Source organism: Artemia franciscana, chromosome 17, assembly GCF_032884065.1.
Source record: "Artemia franciscana chromosome 17, ASM3288406v1, whole genome shotgun sequence".
Taxonomy (NCBI): domain Eukaryota; kingdom Metazoa; phylum Arthropoda; class Branchiopoda; order Anostraca; family Artemiidae; genus Artemia; species Artemia franciscana.
The window spans coordinates 30986664-30994270 of record NC_088879.1 but is presented as its reverse complement, the minus strand read 5'-3'; the positions used below and the strand labels follow the sequence as shown (position 1 = coordinate 30994270).

Here is a 7607-nt window from a genome sequence, read left to right as displayed (position 1 = left end):
ATGGAGGTTCTCAAACGCTTACAGAAATTAGATACTAACAAATCACCAGGACCAGATAACCTACATCCCAGGCTATTAAAAGAAACTGCAGCTATCATAGCAGAACCACTTAGGAGAATTTTCCAGACTTCACTTACCTCTAGAGAGCTGCCAGCAGACTGGAAAATAGCCAACATTACACCAGTTTTCAAGAAAGATAATTGTTCCAAGCCTGAAAACTCAGTTGTTGTCAGCCAATCAGCCTGACCTCAGTTGTCGTCAAAATACTTGAGCACATAGTCAATGATTCAATCCTTAAGCATTTGACAACCAACAAGATCTTGTCCCCCAAGCAGCATGACTTCCAGTCAGGGAAATCAACTGAAACAAACCTCTTGGAATCATACAAGGAAATCACAGACCTAATTGACCACAGACATCCAGTTGACCTACTCCTCCTGGACTTTGCTAAGGCCTTTGACAAGGTTCCTCACAGCCGACTGCACTCAAAAATATCCACTATTGGCATCAATCAGGCTGTTGTAGACTGGCTGATGAATTTCCTTACAAAGTGCAAGCAGAAAGTTCACTTATTTGCTACAGATGGCAAACCAATATACTCTGACAAGGCTGAAGTAATGAGTGGAGTACCACAGGGAACTGTGCTGGGTCCAACTCTCTTTCTGATTTACATCAATGACATCAATCAGGCTGTTGTAGACTGGCTGATGAATTTCCTTACAAAGTGCAAGCAGAAAGTTCACTTATTTGCTACAGATGGCAAACCAATATACTCTGACAAGGCTGAAGTAATGAGTGGAGTACCACAGGGAACTGTACTGGGTCCAACTCTCTTTCTGATTTACATCAATGACATATTTAACCATATTGACAATGGCATGCACCTGTTTGCTGATGATGCCAAACTCTTTGGTATTGCATGCCCTCAGAGTATCCAGCACAACATAGATAAGTTACAAGTTTGGACCCATGACTGGCTTCTCCACTTTAATGCAGGAAAGTGCTGTGTATTACACCTTGGACCCAATAACCCAATGGCAAACTACACAATCTACAGCCCCACCACCAAAGTAAGAGAGCAACTAAAGAACAGAACAGAAGAAAGGGATCTAGGCATCATTATTGATGATAAACTTAAATTTCACAGCCATGTCCAGCATGTTGTTTCCCGTGCAAGCTCCAGTCTTGGACTACTAAAATGAACCATCAACAGCAGACAGGCATCTATATTTATAAAATTATACAAGGCTCTTGTCAGACCTCATCTTGATTTTGGCATGTGTCTTGCTGGTCCTTCTTATCAACAAGATGTGAGGCTCATTGAAAACGTACAGAGACGAGCAACAAAATGCATAAAAAGTCTAGCATCAACCTCATATGAGGACTGCCTCAAGTACCTCAAACTACCCACTCTGGTTTACTGATGCTTGTGCAGTGATATGATGCTTACTTACAAGCTACAGAATGAAAAGTCAGAAATCTCAGTACCAGCCAGCACGACCCAAGAGGACACTCCAAGAAGCTACCAAAGTCAAGCTCCCAATCTAAAACTCGCCAAACATTCTTTTCAAGAAGAGTCATAAATCATTGGAATAAACTGAAAGATTCAACTGTCAGTGCTCCCTCCATCCAGTCCTTCAAAAACCAACTTGACAAAGAGTGGGAGAAGGAACAGTGGAGGTTCAACTGGCAGTCATTAACTCAAGAGCACTACAGGTCTGGAAGACCTTAAAGCTCTCAGGTGCATTAAGGTAAGGTAAATAGCCAAGTCAAATACAAAACAAGCAAAAACTAGATCTACATTGCATGGGTAACATGAGATATTGCAGCAACCTTTGTTTGTTTTGCTGAGTAAAGTGTTGCAAGAGCAACACTTTGGTTTTGTTTCCTCCCCTCAATTAAATGCTGAAGTTGCTAATCTGTAAGGATCTTAAAACAAATACTAGGTAAACCAACTCTGGAAAGTTGCAAAACCCTCATCACTGGAGATGATTGTAGCCTAACAGCTGATTATTCCCTACAAGTCCCGTACATGTCTTACCACTGGAACCAAATTGGTCTTACCATCAAATACACCAGAAACAAATAATTGGTAGCCTACACCAACTAGCAAAAGCTGCAAACCCCACATTGCCAAAGATGATTATGAGCTAACAGTGGACTGTTGCTTAAAACTCCTCTATATATCTCACAATTGGTATTGGTCTGTTTTTTTTTATCAGCTCCTCAAGAGCTATTGACTGCCATTGAAAAAAAAATTCAATCAGTCTTAGTTTGAAAGTTGACTTTTTTGCTGTAGGCCAAGTTTCTAATCTCATCACCTAGAAAGGAGCAAAGGATAAACTCTAATTTATTTAGCAATGAGAGGACTTCTAAAGCTTAAGAAGCACATCTGATACCATTTCTGTATTGGCCTATGTCTGGTTTCAGTGTGTACCTTACTACTGAAGTTGTCAACCCCTTTAAACTTTCAAACTAATATATCTCATTAAGAAATTTTTCTACCAAAAATGGATGACATATACTTTGACTAGCTCATCAAGAGCTATTGACTGCCATCAAAAAAAAATATATCTGTGTTAGTTCAAAAGTTCACTTTTTTGCTGTAGGCCAAGTTTCTTATGTCATCACTTAGAAAGGAGCAAAAGATATACTCTAATTTTTTAGCAATGAGAGAACTTTTAAAGTTTAACAGCCACATCTGATACCATTTCTCTACCACAATTCCAAGGGCAAAAACCAAATGATGAACTCAGCTGAAATCACAAACAGAAATGGGTAGAAACAATAGATTTTCGGCCCCAGGCAAGAGTTCTATGAAGCTTTCCAAAATGCAAAGTCACATTCATCAAATCAGACTAAGGTCCACACTTTCCATAAAAACTGCAGAGGTTAGACTCTTACCATTTTCTAGGAATAAGCTGAAATCAGGGGGCTAGGAAAAAAAACACAACAACACCAAAGTGTTGCTCTTGCAACACAATTAATATGAGTAGGACTGACAACCTTCATGCCTTCTCAAGACCAAAACATAATTTGCACTTTACTAAAATCAAACTGCATAAAAATTATTTTAGTTTCCGAGTTTACTAAATAAAAAAAGCATCAAGACTATCAAAAATAAATATCAGTACATGCATATCAAACTGACAGTCTATATTGATTTGTTTTTTGATAAAGTGCAAATTATGTTCCTGTCTTGAGAAGGCATGGGGGTTGTCAACCATATTCATGTTAATTTTTGCTTGTTTTGAGTTTAACTTGTTTATTTATTGTAATTTTCTTTGATTATGGATTTCACTTAGATTATTGGGAGATTATTTGACTTTATTTCTGCTCTTTTTTGGTTTAATGGAGATCTTTACTTTTCTTTGAAAAACTAGTTGTTTAGAAAAAGCTTTTTAAACTAATCTCTGTTTGTTTTTATTGACATACTGTTTTTCATCAAAAAAAAGTAAAAGTTTTTGTATCTTTTTTTTCTAAAAGACTCCATAGTTTGGCTTGCTATTTGTATGTTCAAGAAAAATTTTCAACAATTTTTAATCCCAACACAAAAAGTGATGTTTAATTTAGTTTTATACCTCCCCAAGGATGACATATTGCCTAAGATTGTCCTTTTTTGCCAACTGTCTAGGGCCAAACAAAAAGCAGATTGTCCCTGGTTAGGGTGGGAGGATATCATAAGGAAAGATTTAAGGGAAATGGGAACTTTCTGAGAGGGTATATAGAGCGGGGTGTTTAATAGATCAAGATAGAAGAGGACCATGGATAACTGTGTTGGCCTTAGGCAGCTTGGTGCTTCAGTGAGTTGTTAGTAATAACTAGTATATTTTGAATTTCTTTCCTAGAGTAAGACTCCTACTACTCAGAGTGCCTAATCTTGAACAGATATCTGGATTAGTTGAATTTGTATTTTATAACAAAATTAGGCTACATACTGGATGTGTTCTGCTCTATATCAAAAATGGTGAAATTTCACCACTGCATTAGGGCCTAGCAACCTGCTGTAAGAGAGGTCTCCTGGATAGCTACAATTTAAGCCCATTCAGCAACAGTGACCAAATGGTAGTTATGGCCCATGATGACTATTTTCTAGAGGCTTGAAGCCAACACCACACAACAGCAACTTCAGATAGAGTATCTGAAATGGTTGGGTATGACAAGCAACATCAGCCTCACAACAAGACACTTCTATGATGGAATTCAAATCAAACAGTAGTTGAATAGAATACAGTCCCACTCATAACCATCACTTATTATTCTATTGCTTGTTAAGTCTGGACTTGAAAGATGCAATTGTGAATACAATTATACAATAACAGGATGTTTTGACAGATTATGTTAGTGGCATCTTACATAGTGCAAGCTTGACTGTTTGGTATAGGGAGGGTTATTTGGTTATGCATCATCCTTGTAGGTCAGCATCATGTCACCATTGCAGCATTTGAAAACAAGTGTTGGCTTTAGTCTATTGTTGTAATGGAGATCTTGTAGGGTAGCTAAGTACCTCATGGCATACCTCCTTCCTCAATTAGGCTAGTATTGTTCTTATAAGAATGGGAGGTAAGACACAGACATGCACCAAACTCCAAAACATGCTTGATTATAGCCTTAGAAAGACTTAATGGGAGTACCTAGTTATGGTGCATTTGAAGAGGCCACTTCTAAACCTCTTTCTTTGGGGCTGGTCTTTAGTGCTGAGTTTAACCAAGAACTAGGATTGGTTGCTGTTTGAGTTTAACCAAGAACACCGTGTTCTGGTGATAAGGGTGGTTGCTAACAAAAAGAAAGACATTGTAATTTGATGTTTTGAACTCAAGTATCTTTATTTGGATTTTGAGATCACACTACAGAATTTGTGGGTCTAAACAGTCTGGAGTTATCAGCATAGAAAATGATGTTGTTTTCTATTTTATACACAGTAAATTTCATGTAGTTCATGTAATTGACTTACAGATAAAGTGAAAATACAACTTGATGCCTTTTTTATGTTATTTTCAAATATTATAACTGCTTTTACTACAAATTTTAGAGCTCTTAAAAATGACATATTTTCAATTAAATTGTGAGTTATCAGTCATTTTTGACAAAATAATACTACATTTTCTCAGTGCTATTTTCTTAGTCATTTTCAACAAAATAATACTAAATTTTCTCAGTGCAAAAATTATTTATAATAAGGTTAGGTTGGGTAAAAAAGTACTTAAATTGGAATTTTACAGTAGAAGTTATTATAATATTCATAAAGAACATAAAAAAGGCACAGAGTGGTATGTTCACTTTATTAGTAATTCAATTATATGAACTGCAAAAAAATGTGTCCTATACACTATATCAGTGATGTATAATATATGTGGAATATGATGAGACCCAAAATAGTGCCTTGGAGGACTCAGTTTATAATGCCCCATGGCTTAGAGAAAACCTTGTCACCTTTGGCTAGAAATAACTGAACTAATATGTCTTTCCTGGACATAGACAGCAGGCTCTTAATCTTCAACATGACACATATAGGAACATACAGTTGAGATTTGCTGGTATTAGCACTTAACTGATTGGTATAGGCTAGGTTGATTACAATATTGAAAAAACTATAGGTTTTCAACATCCAAATTTAGTCAAATGTTACTGTAAAATTCTAATTAAGTGACTTTTGGCTATCTTGGAAAGGGGTTAGGTTAGGAAAATGAAACTTTCAGGGATGGGTCTAAAGGCTAGAGTATATCTCAGGAAGGTATTTTTTAGTACCCACCTCCACTCCTTCTCCCTCAAGAGGGCCCTGAGATTTGCCTACATGACAGGTACCTATTGAAATTTTGACAAAACAATATTTTACCTTAATTTTCAGGTACTGGGTGCTTTTTATCTGCCTTTAGTTCTCAAAATGCAATTCTTGTTATTTGAGTAGATTTCTGAGCCATATCAATGTTGTTTTTTTTTCAAAATTTAGGAAATGAATTTGCATATCTTTAAAACCTATCTTTAAAGTTGTGAAGGTGAAAACAATTTTGTTGTACTTCATTTAAGCAGAAGATCTATTTTGCAACTGTTTCACTTTCATAACACACATATCTTTAAAGGTCATAAAAGGTCAGGACCCTCTTGAGGGAGAGAGTGGAGGTAGGTGCTTCAAAATACCTCCCCATGACATAGTTTAGCCTTTAAAGTTAACCTGAAAACCCTAAAAGTTAAGCGAGCGAATCCCAGTGCCGGACGCACCACACCACCATCCCATGTCCCAAAAGCAGTTTAGCAATGTTTTACTAAGCCTAAGAAATGTGTTTATTTAAGAGTAGCAGGAATTCAACCTTGATTACCAACTGGATTCCACCCAAAGCCAATTATTAATAATTAATTCTAAAACACAAATTTGTTCTTGTAGAAGTAAAGAGCCACTCTGAAACTTAAAAACCAGCAAAAGCTACTGCTTGGCAGCTTATACAGCATATATATACAGCCTACCTGAAGGCAACTTAAGGGATTTTCTGTCTCTGGTCTATTTTGTTGTATCAATTTTTATTTTCTGTAAAACACTGGTTTTGAATTCTTCAAATGTGCAAAAATTTCGCTTAGAAATTGATTTGAACCAGTTTTGCAAATATATGTTGCAAAAACCATCTTTGTTAATTTTGCAAAACCCTGACTTTGTTAATTTTAGCTTTCAGCTTCACGGTTTATTTCCTTTAGAAAAATGTTCTTATCCAAAAATAATTTTGCGTGTTTCTAGGTTTATCAAACATTAACATTAAGCCATACAAAAATAATTTTGTCTAATTTCAATGATGACATTAAAGAAGTGAGCAAGAGTTTGTCAAATATGTCATTAAATTTTATTTTGCTTCCAAGCTCTGTTAAACTTTTCTCACAAAAAATTTGTCAATTGGACGCATAAGGAGTCAAAAGTAACTATCATTAATCAAACTACTGGTACTACTTGCAACTCACTGTAGCATCAAGGTGCCTGAGACCAATACAGGTACGTACACTTCTCCTCCGTCTCAATACGTTCAAAGTCTCCCAGTTTACACCCTTACAAATAGTTTTTATTTCCTTTAAGTATTTCCTTACATAGTCTGCCGACATAAATATCTTTGGCAATCTTTCATCCCTTATTCGCAGAACGAGTCAGAAAAATCTTAACCTTACTATCATTATTGGCCTGGGAATCTGAATTGAATCACAATTTTCCTGCAGCTTACTGTTTGAAATAGAACCAGTTAGTCGCGTATTCAAAACAATCCGTAGACAGTTTTTTGTAAAACATATAGCAACCCCCCCCCCCCGTCTTTCGGAGCGCCCATGTTTCAAAACAACATTTGACCACTGTCACCACTGTAGTTACCAAAATTCCAATTTTGGTTCACTGCGCAGACATATCTTCCTATTCGTCTGAACTTTTTTAAACTATGAAAGTACACTCTGAGCCTTGGCTATTTTACTTATAACTTTTACACTGCACCCAATGTCTTCACTAATAATACTACCAAGGCAATTTAAGCTGCCTATTTGATAGATATTTCCGTTACCCAATGGTACCTTTTCATCTTCACTTTATTTCAGCCTTGGCGACTTGGTCTTCTTAGCATTAATTTTCAAACCTAATCTTG

General features: G+C 36.3%; 1 protein-coding gene across 1 annotated transcript in view; it reads right to left on the bottom strand.

Moving 5' to 3' along the window:
• The window catches only part of LOC136038142 (DNA-binding protein SMUBP-2-like), a 544983-nt gene that overhangs the window by 320183 nt on the left and 217193 nt on the right, over positions 1-7607 (bottom strand). The gene's annotated exons all lie outside the window — the stretch shown is intronic.